This window comes from Pelophylax lessonae (assembly GCF_965119305.1).
Source record: "Pelophylax lessonae genome assembly, chromosome: 1".
NCBI lineage: Eukaryota > Metazoa > Chordata > Amphibia > Anura > Ranidae > Pelophylax > Pelophylax lessonae.
In genome coordinates this window covers 532,948,707-532,971,852 of record NC_138768.1, presented here as the reverse complement: position 1 = coordinate 532,971,852, position 23,146 = coordinate 532,948,707, and the positions used below count along the sequence as shown (strand labels likewise).

The window sequence follows — 23,146 nt, the reverse complement described above, 5'->3', positions numbered from 1 at the left end:
TAACATCACTCCCTCTGACAGGAATCTCTCACTCACTTGAGGTAACATCACTCCCTCTAACAGGAATCTCTCCCTCACCTGAGGTAACATCACTCCCTCTGACAGGAATACCTTTTTGCAGCACCCGATCTCCCTCCTTCCTATCACAAACCTTCCGCTCGGCCCAAGCACAAATATTAAACCTGATATAATAAACAAATGACTGCCTAACCTAATTACACTGTGTGGCCAATGTGAACTGGGACCCATCCATCCATCCATCCCTGCAGCACTGATAAAACACTTCTGATTCATAACTATCACACATAATTCAGTGGTAATGACCCACAAACGTAAAGAGTTACCAAAATTAATTAAAATTGATCACATCCACAACTCTCATCCAGCTATGCTACAACAAAAAGAACACTGCAGCAATAGTGGAGACCTACAAATGAACATGCAAGCAGCAAGCGGAAATAACAAAAAAGGCAAATCACAATCATTATACCAAGTGGGTAATCTTGACAGCGAATACTCATCGGGTTCATCCTCCCCTGAGTTTCCCTCCTTAAGGAGCCCAGCCAAAAATAAACCCCGTATCACATCCCCAGCCAAACAAGTGCACTGGTACATTCAGGGGATGGATGTGCCCCAAAGTTATGCCTCAAGCTCTATACCACACCAACAGGATCAGTTCACTTCTTTACCCACAGAAGGTCACCTTATCACTGATATTATGTTGAAAGAAATGCTACATTCCTTTAGGTCAACGCTTCAAGCAGACATAATGGGTTGGATGCAGCAATATAGACGAGAAGTTCATGACTTGGGAGATAGGGTGGATACGGTTGAATCCTCTCCTAACAAACAGACCTTGTCCTTTAACACGATGGTTGAAGCCCATAATCAGCATTCCAAATAAATATTGTGGCTTAGGGACAAGGTTGCAGATCTAGAAGATAGATCAAGAAGGAACAACCTAAAGGTGAGAGGAGTTCCGGAATCTGTGCAGTCGCAACAATTGGAACAGTATGCTAACCGGCTATTTTCCACTCTTGTTCCTACACTATCTGAAACTGACCGGATAATAGACAGAATTCATAGGCTGCCTAAACCGGCCTTCTTGGCGCCAGAAGTCCCGAGAGACGTACTCCTGCGAGTACATTTTTTCCATTCCAAGGAAAAAATCATGTCCTCGTTTCGCCAATCCTCTGAGATACCAGCAGAATTCTCAATGATCCAAATATTGCCTGACTTATCTAGGCACACCCTTCAGAGAAGGAGAAACTTGGCGACGATCACAAAGGCGCTGAGAAATCACAAAATCCTACATAAATGGAAACATCCGGCGACCCTCACAATCACTCACAATGGTACTACTACCTCTATCTCAACCTTGGAAGAAGGGATATCACTGCTGCAGAGATGGGGCATTGTTCCTCCGACAGATGACTCCCAGCACAGAGCTCCTGCCCCTCTACCTACTAACGCAGATTGGAACATAGTTATTAGAAAGAAATCTCAAAAAAAGAAAGATAAGCTGCAGGGTGGATTACCAAGCACCTCTAGCCAGCACCACACCAGTTCTAGGCCTATGGAATGAAGGTTTCCTCATGGCCCCTTATCCGTACAGGATATCGACTACCTTTGTCGATCTCAGACCATTTTTATGGTCCTTTTTTTACCTTGTTCCTTTTTTGTATTTTTTCTTTTTCCTCTTCAGTTTTGTATTACTTTTTTGCAACAAGGAATCTCCATCATCTTTAAAACGATCCTCTCGAGACCGAAAATATGGATACAGTTCAGTTCCATTGACTGTTTACTCCATTCCGAAGTTCGATCAGCAAGCTCCTTTTACATCCATGAATGCCATTTAAAATTATCTCAATAAATGCAAATGGATTAAATCATCCTGCCAAGAGATACACTCTTTGGAAAGAAGCTAAGTCTTCCAATGCGGACATCATTTCGGTACAAGAAACACATTTCCAGACATCCAATCATCCCAAATGCTCTAACAAAGATTTTCCCAACATCTATTTAGCTACATCTCCATCGAAGAAAAAAGGAATCCTCCTAGCAATTAAACACACAATTAACTGGAAACAAAAGGACTTGGTGACTGACCCGGATGGCCGCTATATTATGCTCACAGGATCATTTAACGGATTGCCCATGACCCTAGCATCAATCTATGCTCCTAACACGCATCAACTTCGATTCCTCAAGAGAACACTAAAAGTCAACTCCAAGGTCAAATATGGCAATCTTATAATCTGTGGGGACTTCAACCTGACATCTAATCCAGAGATGGACACTTCATCCTCTTCAATCAACAGGAGAACCTCTTTACAGGGTTTATTACATAAGGAAAACTTGTACGATGTTTGGAGGTGTCTCCACGCATCAGAGAGAGATTACACTTTTTACTCCTCCAGACATCGTACATACTCAAGGTTGGATATGTTTGTGTCTGATAGGCAACTTCTGGGGATGATCTCATCCTCGGTCATTAAGGATATCACATGGTCTGACCATGCTGTGGTGGAGGTGACCGTGGATGAGGGAATCCCTAGGGGGGCTAATTCTGTATGGCGTTGCAACATTAGAAATCTGCAGTCCGATATGGGTAAAAAACATATCTCCCAACATCTTACTGAATTTTTCCAACTAAACGTAAATTCGGTATCAGATCCTTGGAGCCTCTGGGAAGCACATAAGGCCTACATGAGGGGAATCTGCATACAGCAGAGCTCTAAACTTAAGAAGAAATATAATCAAAAGCTCTCACTAGTCCTATCTCAAATTCATCACCTAGAATCCAAGAACAAAATTTTCACAGACACCAAAACCACGAATACCTTGGCTGACCTAAGGATAGAACTTCATTCTATTCTATTGGAAAAAAATGATATCCAATTCAGAAAACTTAAATTAACATGTTACGCACAGTCCAATAAAATCAGTAAAACATTAGCAAATAGGCTTAAATCCAGACAAACTAAATCTAGGATCTCTTACCTCATTTAATCTAAGACAAATCACAAAATTAACCCATCCTCAAGACATAGCAGACTAATTTGCTGACTATTACTACTCACTTTATAATTTGGAATCAGATCCCGTAATCCACAAACCTGTAAGTAAAGATATTTCAACGTTTCTAGAGAACCTTAATTTACCTCGTCTCTCTGAAACACAACTCCAAACGCTTAACGCACCCATAACTATTGACGAAGTAAGAAAAACAATATTATCCCTACCTCAAGGCAAATCGCCAGGCCCAGACGGCTTCCCGAGTGAGTACTACAAGCTATTTCAACACACCCTCACACCGTTTTTACTTGATGTATTTCAAAAAGCGGTTGACACGTCATCATTCCCAAAAGATATGCTAGGAGCCTATGTAACCACGATCCCTAAACAGGGGAAAGACCCCTCTAAACCCGAAAACTATAGGCCGATCTCTTTATTAAATACTGACCTCAAAATATTTGCTAAATTATTAGCAAAACGCCTACAGGGAGTGATTCATCCCCGGGCGTCAAACATCAGATGCGACTAGAAGAATTGTTAATATCCTTGATGTAGCAGAACAACGTCTGACGCCTTCTCTGCTGCTCACATTGGACGCAGAAAAGGCGTTTGACAGAATCAATTGGATGTATATGTCATCCGCCCTACGTAAATTTGGCCTGGAGGGTAACATCTATTCAGCAATTATGGCTCTCTACTCACAACCTACAGCCAAAGTCTTCACGTCCGGAACGCTTTCCCAACCCTTTAAAATTTCGAATGGTACAAGACAAGGATGCCCCCTTTCCCCAACAATTTTCAATTTATCCATTGAACCCCTAGCCGAAGCTATAAGAAATTCTCCCGAAATACAAGGTTTCACTATTGGCGATACAGTACACAAGATAACTTTGTTCGCAGATGACATTATCTTGATGTTGTCATCTCCAGAAACATCCCTACCTGCAGCCCACATTATCCTTACCAATTTCAGTAAAATCTCTTACTATAAAGTAAATAATTCCAAATCGCTTGTCCTAAATCTGAATGTTAGTCCTGATACAAAAAACCGTCTGATGGGAAACTGCCCCTTCACATGGACAGATGAGAAAATATCCTATTTAGGTATTACCATTACACCTCGAATCTCTGGCCTTATTCACTCAAATTTTAAATCCCTAAAACAAAAAATCTGTGAGGACCTTAATAACTTCTCTAAAATTGACTTAACATGGGGAGCGAGAATGGCGGTAATAAAATAATAATGACCATCCTTCCTCAAATCTTATACTTGTTTAGAGCACTGCCTATCCCCATACCAAAAGCACAGTTGAATGCCCTTACAAGTATTATTAGGAAATTTATTTGGTCAGGAAAAAAAGCCCGCATAGCTTTCAATATACTAACTGCACACAAATCCATGGGGGGAGCTGGGCTACCGAACTTACAAGCCTATTGTTGGGCCTCAAGGCTAGACCAAATAAAACATTGGTATACCAGTAGTGAAACCCCGCTATGGGCATTAATTGAAACCGACTTGGTGCCAACTAAAAACCTAACACTCATGCTTCAGTGTGATTTATGGACACCCTGGAATTGGCACAACATTCCTATAACAGTCAAGGCTTCTCTCCAAGCTTGGAGAGCTGTTTCCAAACTAACTCCTGCAGTAAACCTTTTCCATGCATGTGATATCCCTATCAAGATAGTAGAATTTAAATTTAAAAAACGTAATGTTTCTAGACTAGAGGATTACGGCCTGTCACTCATTAAACAACTATACATTAACTATAAGCTTAAAGACAAAGAAGAAATTATACAGGAGTTCTTCCTCCCTCATGACCTGTCATTTACCATTTCCAAGTTAATTTTCACTCTAGCCAAACATCCACTATCAGAACTACTAACTAATTCCCAAACATGGAATTTCATCTCCACAGTTCCACCCCTAACTAAAGGAATATCTCTCTTTTACTCCTGCCTTACATCTGATTCCTTCAAAACCAAATCACAACACATGCTGAAGTGGGAGAAAATGCTTAACCAATCTTTCACTCTAAAACAATGGCAAATAGCGATCAATTCTACCCACAAATTATCACATTGCACAAATCATTGGGAAATGATAACTAAGATTGTGAATAGGTGGTATTTCACTCCCTATAGGTTATCCAAAATGAATGCTTCCCTCTCTCCACTATGCTGGAGAGAATGTGGTAAAATTGGTACCCTACAACACATCCTCTGGGAGTGCCCCTCCCTTACAAGTTTTTGGAAAGCAATTTTCCAATGTATGGCATCCATCACTGGAATCTTAACACCTCCCAAACCTAAATTAGCTTTACTTAATCTAAACATTGAATTATATCCACTCACATATAGACAAATGATTGTACATCTCCTTTCGGCAGTTAGGACTTTAATATTACGAAAATGGAAAACACTCCGAATCTCTCTGAGGCAATCACCTTGGTCAATGAGAACTATAAACTGGAAAAAGCCTTATCCTTCAATACTTTAACGCATCACAAATTTCAAAAAGCTTGGTCGGAGTGGCCCTATTTGGCACCTGAAACTAGAAGTTTATAATCTAACCCTTTACTTAGCTTAGTTCCACTTGTTTTGAGCTCATCTTTATTTGTGTTGATCTTGGGGAGGTCGGGAGGTGGGGACGATCCATGACTTGGTGACATTGTTCCCCTAGGGGTTCTGAGTCGGGGTGGTTCAACGCCTCTCATCTTCTCTCTGCATCAATGCAAACTGTATTGACATTTATATGCATAATGTATATGCACTTGTACGAAGTTTATATTGATTCTTGAACACTGTACCATCTACTTTTGGATAATATTCTACCTTGTTGTAGTCATTTTCTTTACTTATTTCACATTCTGTTAATGTGTTTTTTTTTTTTGTTTCTCATCTATATTTGAATCTTAATAAAAACTATTGATTGAAAAAAAAAGATATAATAAAAAATGTACAAAAATGTGAGGGGTGTACTCCCTTTTGTAAGATACTGTACATGCACTATAAATAAGTATATATGTTGATATACTGTATATTCTACATTGTTGTATTAAGCCTGTGTTTATCAATGCAGATCAACGGAGCTCCATCGACATGGTGTGAATGAGGCAGTGGGGCCCATATAGGTTTTTGCGTTCGTTAATTTTGAATGTTCTACCAATGCACCGCAATAGACCAAAAAATGTACATGCGCTGTATCTGTACTTGCCTTATTTGTGTCAACCAAAGGTCTTGGTCCTAGAATTTATTGGCATCACCTCAATTGCTATTGTGCTGGAAAAGTATTTGCATTTACAGTAGCAAGAAAAAGTATGTGAACCTCTTGGAATAAACAGGTTTTCTGTAGTATTTGCCATAAAATGTGATCTGATCCTCATCTAAGTCAAAACAATAGACAGAGACAGCTGCCAGCACGTAAACAATTCTAATTTCTCATGTCTTTATTGAACACACCCATTAAACATTCAGTGCTGGAGGAAGAAGTAAGTGAACCCAAAGACTTATTACTTCAACAAAAGCTAATTGGAGTCAGTAGTCTGCCCACCTGGAGTCCAATTAATGAAATGAGTTTGGAGGTATGGTTTAGCTACTTTGATTGCTAAAAGACACTGAAACATTTTAAAATTGCTGTTCATAGTAGCATCAACTGATGTGATCCATGCCTGGCAAAAAGTTGCTCTCTGAAGACACGAGCACTTGATTTGCATAAGGCCGGAAAGGGATACAAGACAATCTCAAACTGTAAAGGCCCGTACACACGTACCGATCGTCGGCATACAAACGTCGGTGGACGAAGGATCTGCCGATTGTACGCGTGTTAGTATGGTGCCTCCGACAGATGTCTGCGCACAATCCGCGGACAAAAGTCTTTCTTGCAAACATGAAAATTTTTGTATGCCGACACCAGAACGGACGATTGTTCGCCTGTCAGTACACAATTCGGCCGACACACAGCTACAAATCCCAACACGCATGATCAAACCAAATGAGTTCCCGGAAGAATTTTCTCTAGTAAACTCAACATTTTATTCAGAAAGAACTTTCGGCTCGCGGAAGTCCAAGAAATATGTGAAATGCGGAGCACATGCTCATCTTGATAAATGTGAGAAGAAGGAAGATGCTGCTCATAATGCCATACTTTTCTAATAAAAAGGCATGTGTTCTGTTATGATGAAGATAATGTTTGTCTATTCTATCTGTTCTATCAAATTTTAGAATTAAATAATTTGAACTCTTCACCATTATTTTTGTATTTTCACACCAAAGATCTAACTATTGATATGACCCTTTATTCTTGTATGAATTAATGTCTAAAACATATTTTTCAGGTTATGCACAATATTAAACATGTTAACAAATTCTGATAGGCCATTTTTTATTTTCATTTTCTTTATTTTTTGGATCTCAGCAAAAAAAAAACAAAGCAAACATCAATACTTTCCGTATAATAAACTAAACATAAAAAAGGTCCATTTGGACAAAATTAAACTAGAAACTGGCAAACAGGGGTAAAATAAATAATAGGGGGTTACAAAAATTAAAGTTGCTGGTAACTGAAATCAGGTTGCCATGAGGGCAGGTTTGGATCCTGCTGGCCATATTGCCACTGGCCATGTGGCATTTGGCGAGGTGGTGGGTGTTGTGGAGGTGGAGGTGGAGGTGGAGGTGGAGGGCACGGGTGCTCCTGGCATGCATGGCTGTGCTCAGTAAGTATGCCGTTTTCAGCCTTTTGCAGCACATCGAGGATGATTTTTCTGGCATACTGACACTGCCTGAGGTCCACCTTATCCAAAATTTTTGCCGTCATGTTGCCGAAGGACTCATTGGCCTCCGGTTTCCGACGTAGGGCTATGGTGGCCTCCTGGATAAACTCGTCGGTGATGTCATCCACGTGCTTCCTCTTTTGCCTCCGTTTGGCAGGAGGAGGTGGTGGTGGAAAGAGTTCCACAGGCTCCTCAGGCTCCGCAGGCTCCCCAGGCTCCTGGCTGCAACCTGGCTCCTCCTCAGTGACACTTCCCTGTTGATGAAATGAACAATTGATTAGAATGTTATAGTGTATATAAAAATGCATGTTTGTTATATTATTGTGAACAAATAGCAGACTTTACATACAGTGGCGTATCTAGGGTCTCCAGTGCCCTTGTTGAGGAGCTGTATTTGGCAACAACCCCCCCAAGATCAATGTAAAACTGTAACCCACCCCCCCCAAAAAAAATTTAAGGGCATTAAAAGTTTCTAATTTGCCCCTTGTTTGCCCAGTGTAGAGCTCTCTAGTGGGCAATCATTGTCTCAGGTGTGAAAAAGAAAGAGAGGGTTGAGAGATAGAGAGAGGGAGAGAAAGAGGGGGTGTGAGAGAGAGAGGAGGGGGTTGCAGAGAGAGAGGGGCCTGAACTTGCAGAGGGCTTGATGTAGGGCATTGAGGGTGAAGCAGTGCAGGGAAACAGGAATAAGGAAGCCACCTGCCTTGCTGACCCAGAGTGAGAGACCAGAGACATGGAAGCAAGGATGGATGTATCATTTGCAGGAGCTGTTAGTTTTGTATTAAAAAAGGTTGAGCCAGAGGAATGCTGAGGCTACAGCAGTGTTTGTTAGGACCAGAGGTGTGCTGGGGATGCAGCAGTGTTTGTAAGACCGGAGGGGTGCTGGGGATGCAGTGAGAGGCAGTCTCAGTCTCCTGGTCTTTTGGCTCAGCTGCTCTCAATGTTTTACACCTGCATGAATCCGCCTGCAAACTGGGGGTTCTGGGGTGTGCAGGCTGAGTGGATTGTTAAAATAAACAATAAAACAATGCCAATGTTTTTGTGACCCACCCCCCTTGGCCTGCGCCCCTGGCGGTTGCCTGTCATGCCAACCCCTTGCTATGCCCGTTTACATAAAGGGTCAATTATGGTTTAGCTTATAATTTTGTTACATGATTACATTTTAGCAGACAATATATTGTGAAATGCCATACCTGAGTAAAACTCTCCTCCAGGAAATCCTCATCCTGGCTTGGATCAACCGACACTGAGCCCTCTGCCGAAGTAGAAGGCAGTGTTGAAATTGACGGCCTGGATTCCATGGTGTCTGCCAGGAATCGCATGTTATCATAGTACCACAGCCGTGGTACATATACATTCCGTGCACCTGCTCCAGACTGGGTGGACTCCTCTATTTTTTTTAACTCCCGCCTGTAGGCAGTGCGAATACTGTTTATTTTTTTGCGGATATAAGTAAAATTTGCCCCAGGACAGACGGGCTTGTAGAAGGCCACCAAATGTTCCATGGCCTGTTTTCTGAGTTTTCTATTTTTATAATCTGCGGACTTGACTTGCCACAAACACGGCAGTTGCCTGAATTCATCAATGAAACTGATGAGAAAGTTGTGGGTGGTGAAATTGTCCACCATATTGCAGGACAGTATATGCCTGCAAGACACAAAACAACACAAAACATATTAAAATAGCATGTATTTTGGCACATAATAAAGATATTCCTAATAAAAGCTGTATAGGGCCCAAAACACACACTTTCTATTAAAAGAGTCGTACCTTTGTTTGTGGGGAAAAGTCGTGATTCGCCGCTCGATCGTGCTCCAACTCTCGATATGTCCGCTAGCGAATCGTCGGCCGAACGATCTGGCGTCCTTTAAATACAGCGCAGGCGTCAACTCCTCCTCCAGTGGCGGGCTTGTGCAGGGGTGTGTACGTGCCGAAGATCAGGCCTACATGCGGCACTCACACCTGAGGCAGTGGAATAATCATTGTTTAATTACGAACCATGTCTCAACAATCTGGGAGCTCAATTAGTGGGGGCCGAAGTGATTGGGCCACCCGAAAATCAAGGGCTACACCCATGTCAAAGCCAGAAATGGTGGAGATGGTCTCCATTTTAGAAAAAATGGATTACGATGGAAAGTTGGCAAATTACGATCGGCCCAATGCCAGGAAAGATGGCATCATGGACAAGGTGGTGGCCTGTTTGGTCAAAAAATTCGGTGTCGAGCGATCGAAAGATCAGATTCGGAAACGGTGGTCTGACCTCAAACACCGTGAGCAGGATCAGCTTTCCCAAATCCATCGGATTTTGAAAAAAAGTAAGTTTTATTTTTTCTTTATTTTTTTAATCATGCAATATGTTTTTTATAATTTGGTGTATGTTGTATTAACATGTCTAGATTATAATGTCTATGTAAAAAGTTAGATTACTCATTTTAGTTGTCATGTCGTGATTTGATCGATCTATTGTTGATGTTTTAGTATATGACATTAAAAGTCAGGAAGCCATAGTTAAAAATATATGTATTGTGTTGCAACGAACGTTCTTTCCTGCACGAATCTTCTCAGCAAACATTCCTATTAATCACAGATTATTATTCAAACCTTTAAATAGGAGAAAAACGTAAACTCCGTGCCAAACTATGGGAAAGGAGGAGGAGAGGTTTGGCAGCTCCATCGGCAGTTGTGGAAGAAGAGGAGGACATGGGCCCAGATGGTGGCACAGATTCCACTAAAGGTAATTGGTTCCTATGCACTGTCAAACATTAATGTACCATATTTTTCGTAGATAACCATGTACATGTCTTCATATTTGTTACTAAAAGAGCTATCAAGCAGGGCACCATGTCCTAACAAATGTACCTCTTGTGACTTTTATGATATGGCCAATGTTTTGTATTATGTAGATGAAGACATTATGCCTGAGGTGATTCTGGTGGAGCCTACAAGTGACCAGACACCAGAGCAACAAGAAGGTTGGTAGTCACAGATTTTTGTGTAGTGGGATCATAGAAATATGTGTATTTGCAATGATTGTTTAACCTTATATTCTTGTATTCCCTTACAAATTTACATTGCAGATGTTGCGTCATGCCAGGATGTGGCATCCCCAGCCAGGTCTGAACCAATATCTCCTGGCAACTTGCCAAGCAGCATGGAAGCCACTTCCGAAACTGTGGAGGAACCAGGACCAAGTGTCCAAGAGCCAATTGTGTGCCCACGTAGGTTTTTTCAGAATGATTTTTATCAGTGTTATTTTTAGCCTCCAATTTACAACACTAGTTCCCTATGGGAGCCTCTTTATTTGAATGGAAGTCGCACCGTAAGTCGGATCAGGATGCTCTGACTTGCGGGGCCACTTGCGTTGTGAAGATTTTTGAGGGGGAACTACACCAAAAAATTGAAGAACCCACCGTGGGTGTCCCCCCAAGTTCACAACCAGGCCTTTTGTGTGTGGTATTGAGTTTGAGGGTATGCCCACAACAAAAAGACAGCGTGGGTTACCCCCAAAACCCCTACCAGACCCTTATACAAGCATGCAGCTTGTCAGGCCAGGAAAGAGAACGAGCAAGCGGACCAAACACCCCCTGGACCACAGCAGGACACATGCCCTCAACATGGGGGGGTTTTGTTGCTTTCGGCCAGGGGGCCTCTGCACCGCACACCCAAAAGCACCTTACTCCCATGTAGAGGAGGACAAGAGCCTCATCCCCACAACCCTGTCTGGTGGTTTTGGGGGGTCATGCGGCCAGGGGGTTCCTAGGACTTTGGAAGCAACCTTTAACAAAGGGTGGCCCCCAGATCCCAGACCCCAATCACTATGTGAATGGGTATGGGGTACATAGTACCCCTACACATTAACCACATAAATGGAAGTGTATGTGAATAACGACAGGAGACGTTTATGAAATGTTCTTAAAGATCTTCGTCCGGTCTTCTCCACTCTGCTCTTTGGATCTTCTCCTCTCCAGTCTTCTGCTGTCCAATCTTCTGCTCTTATGTTGTCTGCTCTTTTGCCCTAGGCTCTTCTTCTTCCTCCTGTCCTCCTCCAATGCTGTTGCCGTGCATTCTGCCCGTCTCTGGTCTCTGCATCTTAATATATATACATTACAACCATGCCCTCACAATGACGTCATCATGCGTTCACACCCCTAATGAATATATAGTAAGCTCAGGAGACCGGCAGAATCATCAGCAACAGCATTGGAGGAGGTCAGGAGGAAGATGAAGAGCCTAGGGCAAAAGAGCATAAGAACAGGGTAGGTATTAACTCGAGAGGAATTTAAAGATTACCTGCACACCAAATGTTTCTATATTATGACCTCATGTAGGTGATTCACATTGACTCCGTTGTATTTTATTTTCCAGATCATGTATTACATAGTTGCACATTGGCCAAATTGACCCGTGAGGCTCTTCAATGCTGCTCAGACCTCGAGCAAATAAAAGAGACTGCAACGGCATTGCAAGGAAAGATGCGTGATTTTGTGGACATGCTTGCCAAATTTTAAAAAAAATTAATTTAAAATTTTTTACTGTTTGTTTTGGGATGTTCCCATTTTTATATAATATTTTATGCCAGTTTTATGACACTCAGATGTTAAAGAGTGTACCCAAGTTTGGGAAAAGCACTTTCCAACACCCTAACCCTAACCCTAACCCTAACCCTGTGAATGTTTGATACTAAAACATTTTTACATTCAACAATGTGTGTTCAATTCTTTATTAGACTTTCGTTGGGGGGTCGAGGTCTAAAGCTGTGTAAAGAAGCACTAAATGTATGATGGCTGTCCTATTCACATATTTACATGTTAATGAAAGCATTTGGGACACTGCCATATGCAAGTTGCTGGAGGTGTCAATGAAATGTTAAAGATACCCCCAGTTTTAACGCATATCACAGTGCGATCTGACATTTCACACAGGATCGGATCACACAAGTTTGAACGACTGTGCGATCCTATCCTGATGCGGCTGAATAAATGCATCATGTGCGACTTTTGTGCGAGTGCAGTGCAAATTGAGCCATACAAACTGTATAGCTGATTTTCGCATGAACATCTGATCGCATGTAATAAAGGAGCAGTGCGCTACGATATTACATGCCATCAGATGTGCAGTGTGAATTGAGACATACACTTTGTATGGCTACATTCGCACTGAACACGCATACAAGTCGCACATGACCCTTTATTTCTGATGTATCTGGATTGGATCGCACAGTGCTTAACACTTGTGGAATACAATCCTGTGGAAAAAGTAAGTGGCGGGTCACCCTTATGCAATGCTGGAAGGCTGCAAAGTCGCAGACTTCCCGCATCGCATAAGTGTGACTCAACACTCAAGGTACTAGCAGTCCTAGGATTCAATATGGCATTGATATTGCCAGTAGCAATCAGTGTAGGGAGATCAGTGTAATCTATAGTGTATTGCTTGTTCGTTGCTCTAGTTCACTTTCCATTACCTATATATATATAACACTTTGAGATGAACAATGATCAAGTTTCACATAACACTGACATATCCTAACATTGGTGGGCAGTGAGAAGGATGTCATAAATGAACACAACATAACAGGTGTAGGTACTTTGTTAATACCCTAATGTATTATCTGAAATATATAGTATGGGCAACTTCTGGACAATGAACACCAATATAAGGTGACATTAGATGAACCTTGGGTGTGACCTAGTTCTCAATGTGACAGGGTTTGTGTACATTTTGTGGGGTGCAGAAGGCCCTTGTATTTACACCACTGGCTAAAAAATAACACATGGCCATCATCACTTTGGATCAGCTGGTGAGAGACTACAGTCAAGAAACACACTGATGAATGTATTAACCCTTCCAAAGTCACACATATATAACACATGATTAACCCAAATAATTGTGTCTGGCATATGTGCCCAAATGATTATAATCCACAATACAGAATCATTGCAATTTTTGTTTAATGTGTTGAAAAATAATATATCTCTGACATTTATCTTGTGTGTCCAATCTTTAACAAGATTAATGTGTTTGTGACAGTGATTGCTGCCAGGACACAGCTCCTCTCCCCACGAAATAGTCCAGATATTCCTGGCGGATCTGACGGGCCCTGTGTGATGCCAATGCTGACCGTCCAACTTCCATTGACGGCATGGACTCCACTTGGTTAGAAGGTTGGGCCTCTCCACTTGTACCTGGCATAGCAGGGTCAGTATCCAGTTGCTGCAATACATAATTTTGTGCATTCCTGCGTAGGAAGTTGTGCAAAATGCAGCAACACAAGACCACATTATCCACTTTGTACAGTGCCAGGTTTATGGACGTCAGGAATATCCGGAACCGGTTGGCCATTATCCCGAAGGCATTCTCCACAACTCTGCGAGCTCTGGACAACCGGTAGTTGTAAATCCTTTGGTCTGGGGTGAGGTTCCTCTGAGGGTAGGGCTTCATGAGATGCTCCCCAAGCGCAAAAGCCTCATCTGCGATAAACACAAAGCTCATACCCTCAACAGTTTGCTCCCTGGATGGCAGGTTCAGAGTGCCGTTCTTTAGACGACGAGCGAACTCCGTCTGATCAATAACTCCCCCATCCGAATTGCGGCCATTTTTGCCAATATCCAAAAAAATAAACTCATAGTTTGCATTAACTATGGCTAGCATGACTATACTAAAAAAACCTTTATAATTATAATAAAATGTGCCGGAATTCGGAGGGGGGACAATGCGGACGTGCTTCCCATCAATAGCACCCCCACAATTGGGAAAATTCCACTTCTCCAGAAATTGATCAGAAATCTCCAGCCATTGCTCTGCGTTTGAAGGAAACTGTGGGGAAAAAATAAAAAAAAATAAAAAAAATAAAATTAGTGCTTGAGCACATCACATTATTAATTACACACACAGTTGTCTGTTAAATGCTTTTGCAACTTGCTAAAAAAATATACAACAGGAAGGCAAAGGTTTGGATATGGGGATGTAACATCTACATACATTTATTTTCAACCTCCTATTGTTCTTATATTGTAAAGGGCCATACACACTAGAAGATTCTCTGAAGACTTTTTCGTGCAGATTTACCTTTTCTATGTAGTGCAAGGGCCTACCAGATTGCATAGGATTTGAAAGTGTTTGTTGGACCTCATATTATTTGGTTTTGGTAAATCGGAAGGATAAATTGTTCTGACAATCTTCTAGTGTGTATGGCCCATTATACTCACCAGCTAGAGCTGAGATTTACAAACTACGGCCCTCCAGCTGTTGCAGAACTACACATCCCATGAGGCCTTGTAATTCTCTGACATTCACAGACATGACTAGGCATGATGGAAATTGAAGTTCGTGAACAACTGGTGGGCCATAGTTTGAAGACCTCTGAACTTGAGCTTTGGTATATGCTGACTTTGAGATTTAGCATGTGGGTGGGGGATGGGTAAGTAAAACTGGGCATTTATACATCAATAAGGGCTTGTGGTCAGTGAAGGTTTTAACATCATTACATAAACATACAGAATCATAGGTGGGAATGGATGGACTGATGTATTTTAGATAAATCATTAACTAGGTACTAAAACATTGGCCAAGGAATAATTGTTTGAGGGAAAGCAATAAAATGACCCAAATTCAAAATACAGTTAACAGGCAATGCGTTTAGGGACACATAGGAGAGAATGGTGGGGTGGTTAGTGGGTAATTTTACAAATGGTTAAAGATAATCTACATCTTTACTACTATGTGCATGCGGACAGAGGGTAGTTTACAAATAATGGCCTGTATCAATTGCTGTACATCCAAAAACATCATAATTCGGGTGAAACTAGTAATACATGTAATGTAATGTAAAAAATCAAACATACCTTGATATAGTCCTTCTGCAAGACCTTGATGATGGCAGAGCAGGTCTCAGGGATGATGATACCAAGTGCTTGGGGGGAGATGCCTGTGGTGAACTTCAGATCCTGCAGGCTTCTCCCTGTTGCAAGATACCTCAACGTCGCAATTAACCTTTGCTCAGGAGTAATTGCAAGCCGCATACAAGTATCCTGCTTCAGAATATAGGGGGACACCAGGGCAAGAAGACGGTAAAAGATGGGATCCGTCATCCTCAAATAATTCCTGAAGTCATCAGGATTATTTTCCTGGAGCTCCCTCAGCAAGGACATATGAGAAAATTGATCACGGTTAAGCAACCAATTTTTCGTCCAGGAGGTCCGCTTCTTCTTCCTATTGCTCGTACGTCGTCTCAGAGCCAAAACTCCAACACTAACGACAGCAACGGACGAATTCACGGTCGCCATAATAAATTCTCGAACGATGTCTCGGAAAATAGCGAAATGTCGTCAACCAAACAAATGCTACCGAAATCAGCGCGAGATGCCCAGAAGGGTCACGGCCAAACACTCACTTCCTCTTTTGTAGCGGCGAACGTGCGTGGAACGTAGTGACGTCAGTTTCTGTCGGAAGACAAATGTCCTGGGCAAGTTTAGAGCACTTTTCAACAGACAAACAACAAACACACCAGCCGGGAACATTTGTAGGACGTTCTGTCGGCCGACGATCGGTACGTGTGTACGGGGCTTTAGGGTATATATCAGTTGACAGACAAATTGCCTATACATGGAGACCCCTATTACTGTGGCTACGCTTTCTAGAAGTGGGCACCCAGCCAAGATAACTCTCAAGGCACAATGCAGAATCCTTGATGAGGTAAAGAAGAGCCCATGAGTAAAAGCTAAAAAAGCTTTTTCTTTCTTGTATTTGTTTTCCAAAATGTTGTCATTTTGTGGGTGATTCTATTTTCTTGGCACTTCAGGGCCCCAGGAAATGTGATAGATAGTAAGGAAATAAATGCATAATTTATGCCTCTTAAAAGCCTGATGGTGCCCCTTTGGATTTTGTGTCACTCTATGAGTCTAGGCAATAAGTTTCCCCTCTACTTGAAATGTGTTAAAAACCCTAAAGCCAGCAGATTTTTGCTGGAAGCCTATTTAACCACTTTAGCCCCGGAGGATTTGGCTGCTCAATGACCAGGCCCTATTTTGCGATTCGGCACTGCGTGACTTTAACGGACAATTGCGCGGTCGTGCGACGCTGTACCCAAATTAAATTGACGTCCTTTTTTCCCCACAAACAGAGCTTTTTATTGTTTGCACTATAAACAAAAAAAGAGCGTCAATTTTTTAAAAAAACACAATTTTTTTTTACATTTTTTTATATGAAATTCTCAAAAAAAAATGTAAAAATCAAAATTTTTTAACATTTTAGGCCAATTTGTTTTCTGCTATATATTTTTAGTAAAAAAATCGCAATAAGCATATTTTGATTGGTTTACGCAGAAGTTATTGCGTTTACTAACTACGGGAAAGATTTATGTAATTTTTATTGTTTTTTTTTGTTTAACTAGTAATGGCGGCGATCTGCGATTTTTTTTGTTGCGGGACTGCGACATTGCGGCGGACAGATCGGACCCCTAACTGACATATTTGACACTTTTGGGGGTACCAGTGACATTACTACAGTAATCAATGCTATAAATATGCACTGTTGCAGTAAAAATTACACTGGCAGGGAAGGGGTTAACTTTACTGGTGATCAAGGGGTTAAGTGTGTCCCTAGGGGAGTGCTTCTAACTGCCAGGGGGAGTGGCTTGTGAGATCATCACAGAGAAATGAGATCCTATATAGCAGGATCACATAGCCTCTGTGATAATCTAAAGGAGAATGACAGACGGCTGTGTTTACATCAGCCGTCTGTCTTTCTCCCTCTGCTGCGGGAGATCGCGAGTGGCCGGCAGCCATCAGAGCCACCAGTCACAAGCGATGGCTCCCCAGGGAACGAGCGGGGGCGGGAGTATAGGTACGTCGCTTTGCCCAGTAGCGGCAGAGTGCTGCAGTATATGTATGGTGGGCGGGGCGCAAGTGGTTAATAGGACAGGCAGCATTCCCTTTAAGATCTACATATGACATCCCCAAACTGGAACTCAAGGTTTCCATAAAGTCTTAGCAAAGCTGATTTATGCTTACTAAAAGCTTTGCATATATTTTGTGTAGCAGGATTCCGCCAGGGTTACCGCTAGCAACAACAGCACATTCAAGCATGTTCTCCAAGTGTGAGCACTGAGACAGGAAACAGTCCAGCATCTTTTGGGTTTTGTATTTATTTAGGAACTTGGATGGGAGAAAGGAATGAGTGGGATACTCCTCTGGCTCAACTATTCACAATGTAATGGGACAACTGAGAAAAATGCTTTTTGACGCTGACTTCACGCCGGCTGAATGCCGGTCAACGCCGGTTGGCACTTGTTAACGCTGACTTGCTGTCTGTTAACACTTAACTGACTTTGACACTCCCCGGTGACACAAAATCCTTTGTACTGCTCCCTTTAGCCCTCCTGGCTGAGGTAGCTACTTGTAAACACTGCTGCAACTCTTAACTCTTTAGGGCCCACACTGGCACCCTCTTTACAGACTTCTCTTCAGGGCTTAGACTCTGGCACCCCCTTTCTAAGCCTCCTCTACTGGCTAGCTGGCTCCTGGATCCCTCTGACCTTCCAGAGTGGTCCCCTATCCTAGGCAGACCCCTGGGCAGTTTACAGTACTCACGACACTGCTTTCCTGGAAATGTCCACCCCGACAACTCCACTTGGTCCACAGCACACTGAATCCCTTTCTGCAGCTCAGCTCAACCTGCTGTCCTCTAGGCCGACCGCTCAGGACACCTTCCTGACGCTGACAGGAGGAGAGACAGCCGTCACCCTCCTCCTGGGACTCTGCTTCCCGCCAAAGACATCCTGTCATGTGCTCCCCTCAGACTTATACCCCCTCCCAGGATGCATTGTGGCAGATTCTACCCTCTGGGATAGATACAAGCACTGGTGTGCTATTGGCCAGGCTATCTCCACTGCCCATTAAGAGCCCTCAATGGACACAGTGGGGAGACTCACCAAACTCAACAATCACACCTGAAAGCACATGACAGCCTAGCTGAACAATAAGGCCCATCTGATTAGCAGACAAGGCCCCCCTTTATAGTTTGCCTAGCACCTACCTGGGAGGGTGCTACACTTGTAAAATCTTGTTGCAAACATTGGTCTTTTACCTATATGTACAAGTACTAAAGGGCATGTCAGCACTGCTCATTTATCAAAAGCTATATTTGCATCTGTTTGTTTTAAAAAAAAAATATAGCTTTTGTGTCAGGACTTGTTCATTTATTTGCCTGCCTAGAATATCACATCAAAAAATCTGTGTTGGAAGAAAAACATCACAGCTCCTACAGTGTGCCTAATGATCAATTGCAAAGTGATTTTCTGACATGCTCTAAAAAACTCTGCAACAGGTAACCAACATAAAGGTCAGGGAGATAATGACATCATGAACTTTCTAAGGTCTTATTAGTCTTTAGTTTGCATGTATGCAATGGCAATTTATTATATTGTTTTAGTAAAGGAAAACACATTTAAAGAGGTTGTACACTCGTTCAAAAAAAATTTTTTTTTCTTACAACCTGCAAGAGAAAGACATAATGAGCTAGTATGCATCGCATACTAGCTCATTATGAAATACTTACCTTAGAACGAGCCCCCGCCGTGCCGCTCTCTTACCTGTATGACGAGCGACATGTTCAGTTGCCCGTCTTCCGGGATCGCGGCATCCGGCCATCTGATTGGCCGGAGCCGCGGTGACGTCACTCCCGCGCACGCGCACGGGAGCCGACGGTCACGGCACGGGGCTCTGAAGGAACGGCACGATCAGCCGTTCCTTCAGAGCGCATGCGCCAGTGACGTCACTGGCTGCATTAAAGGTAAATATCTCCTAAACCGTACATGTTTAGGAGATATTTACAGTACCTATAGGTAAGCCTTATCATAGGCTTACCTATAGGTACAACTTCCTGAGGAGGGTTTACTTCCTCTTTAAACACTGTTACACCCAGGCAGGTCTGGGAACCATTTCCAATAATACATTTTATCATGTTAGTGGAGTTAACATTTTACATTAGTCCTAATAGGAATCAAAAGCGACCTGTGACCTTATTAAGATGGGTGCTGGCACCCGTACTGCGTACAAGAGGTGTTTCTTTTGGCTTCTGCATCAGCCCCAATTGCATTCAGGGACCCTATGGAATTGGATGCAGACGTGGCGGCTGCACAGACAGAACCGTATGTCAAAATTTGACTGGCATGCCGGAGCAGGCGCACAACCCTGAAGGCACACTGTCTGTAACTAGTTACATTTTTTACCTGCCTTAAAATGTAATCCTTTACATGGGTTTGTGCACCTAATCAGATTATACAATTTTTAAATGTGGGACTATTGTTATTATTATGTAAAGCAAAAATAATTCAACACTGCACATCAGATAATAAAAGGATGGGCATCATAAATTCCACACAGAATGGGCTGTGCCCAAATAAACTTATAAACAACTCCTGTATAAATATTGTTTTTAATATTTACAGTATGTGTGGATCCAATCACTAAATTCTCCTCTGATTTTTAACAAGGTATTGTGATTTCAAATGTGTAGCTAGTGATTAGGACAATGTAGCTGACTTACGCTTGTTTCAGTGACACTGTATTGGTGAGGCTAGCAATCAGGACAGTATATCTGTCTTGCACTTTGCTCTGTTGACACTGTACTGGTGTGGATAGTGATCAGGACAATGTTGCTGGCTTACACTGGATTCAGTGACACTGTACCGGTGAGTCCAGTGATCAGGACAGTACAGTATATGTGGCTTATACTTTGCTCTGTTGACACTGTACTGGTGTGGTTAGCGAACAGGACAATGTTGCTGGCTTACACTGGCTCTGGTTATACTGTACTGGCCGACAATCAGAACACTGTTGCTAGCTGTTCTGATCTAGTGGCACTGGAGTGGTGACAATCAGAAACACTGTTGAAGGCTTCCCTGGCTCTGGTGATACTGGCACTGTTGTGGCTTGTGATCAGGACTCTGTTGCTGGTTGCTCTGGTCTAATGATACTGGCCTGCCGGTGTAGTGGTGCTTGAGAACACTGCTGCTGGCTGTACAGACTCTGGGGACACTGTTGCTGGCTGCATTGGGCTGGCAAAACTGACCCTTGTGTGGCAGCATTTAGGAACAGTTTTCCTGGTTTACACTGGTCTGGTGACACTAGATATGTCTGTGGCTAATGACTAGGAACACTGTTGCTTGCTGCACTGGTCTGGTGGCCATGGTCCTGATGTGGTGGTGATTGAGAATAATGTTGCTGGCTGCACTAGTCTAGCGGCCCTGGCCCTGGTGTGTTGGTGATCGAGAACAATGTTGCTGGCTGCACTGGTCTGGAAACACTGGCACTCATGTGAAGGTGATCAGAAACACCACTGCTGGCTTACACTGGGTCTGGTGACATTGGCACTTATGTGGCAGAGATCATAAACACTGTTGCTGGCTTCACTGGCTCTGACGACACTGGGACTGGTGTAGCTAGCAATCACAGACAATTTGGCTGGTTTGCACTGACTCTGGTGACGAGAACAATGTTGCTGGCTGCACTGGTCTGGAAACACTGGCACTCGTGTGAAGGTGATCAGAAACACCACTGCTGGCTTACACTGGGTCGGGTGACATTGGCACTTATGTGGCAGAGATCAGAAACACTGTTGCTGGCTTCACTGGCTCTGACGACACTGGGACTGGTGTAGCTAGCAATCACAGACACGTTGGCTGGTTTGCACTGATTCTGGTGACATTGTGACTGGTGTAGCATGCAATCACAGACACTTTGGTTGGCTTGCACTGGCTCTGGTAACAGTGGGACTGGTGTAGCTAGCAATCACAGACATGCTGGCTGGCTAGCATTGGCTCTGGTGACTGTGACTGGTATGGCTAATGATCAGGGACACAATGGCTAGCTACACTGGTCTGGGGATAATGTGACTTGTGCTGCTAGTGATCAGGGACATTGTGGCAAAATGCAGTCTTTGCTTACATGGATGATTGGTGTGATTGGTCATGGTGTTCATGTGGTAAAGACCAAATGTCATGGTTTGTGATCTGCACAATGACCAAACGGTAAGTGGTTAAAAAATACTTGGGCATCCTGCCATGAAGGTCTTTTTTGGGTGTTTCCTGGGGTGATAACTGTGCTCCTACATTGTTATCCTATCTACAAGACAAGCAGCTGTGCTTTTGTTAGTATGTTCCACCAATGTCCCCAAGAGAAAATCAATGGTGCTGTAGGCTTGAACCTTATTATAATAATTATATCATTTAAAATGAAAAAAACACATATGACTACAGACTTGCTGGTTGAATTGGCCGCGGCCATTTATTAAAAAACTTTCAAAACATGTTTAATTTGGTTCAGCCAATAACCTCAAACCAACCATACTATACAATTTTAAACGTTGTAGTTTAGCCAAACAGCTCAAACTACCCATAAACAAATTACCATTAAAAACCATTCCCATGAAAAACTTAAAACAAAATGACTGCGACGATTTCAGGGCTGGAGGGAGGGAAAATCTTCTTCCTCTGCTCCCGCTGACTGACAAGGCTCAACAGCTTCTTCTAGACCAACTGTTGACATCAAGGTGTCCAAATTCTCTTTTTTTGTCCAAATACAGGTAGGTTACTAAAGTACTAACCAATTAATTATGAGAACCTAACTGACCAATCAGAATCTTCTACTAATTGACCAATCAGTTGTTTATACATTAAAACTGACATTTTCTTTTACTAGTGTCAAGCCCCAGCCCCATATATGCAGATTGGTTACTTCTTGACCCTATCTGCATTTTCATTCTGAGGAGTTATGTGCAAGCAGATGTGCATGCATGTAGCAAAGAATTGGTTGGAGTACAGCACTGAGATACATAAAAAAAAAAAAAAAAGAAAAAAAAAAGAAAAGAATGAAAAAAAAATGAAAACAATTATTTTAAGAGAAAAAAAAATTGACATACAGCGTTTCAACAAATTGCATCATTTATTTGGGGCTTAGTTAAACTTTAACGCGAGTATCTTTATTTTAGCCATTTGACTGTGATATGTAATATGTACCCTACTGAGTCTATTGTCAATTAAAGCACCTGCTCAGTGTCATTATTTGTTTCTATAAAAACTCCTATTTAATTGTCCTGTCATCCATATTCAGTCCTAATAGTCTCCTCCTTCCCTTTTCCTATTTATTTTGTTTTGCTGGTAATTTAAATAGCTTTCAAATGTACACTTTTCCTTTATTTTTATTGTATTTATTTTTTTTTTTGCATTAGATAAAAAATATGTTTAAAAAAAAATGTATTATTCTACGTCTGTATACCTTACAATGGTCCACTCCCTCATAGGTCCACTGGAGTCCCTGTTTAATAACTACCATGAACCCGAGACCTACTTTAAACTTAACTTG

General features: G+C 42.2%; 1 protein-coding gene across 1 annotated transcript in view; it reads left to right on the top strand.

Annotated features, from left to right (window-relative positions):
- LOC309546246 (17-beta-hydroxysteroid dehydrogenase 13-like) overlaps nucleotides 1–23,146 on the top strand; it is an 86,840-nt gene that overhangs the window by 28,553 nt on the left and 35,141 nt on the right. The gene's annotated exons all lie outside the window — the stretch shown is intronic.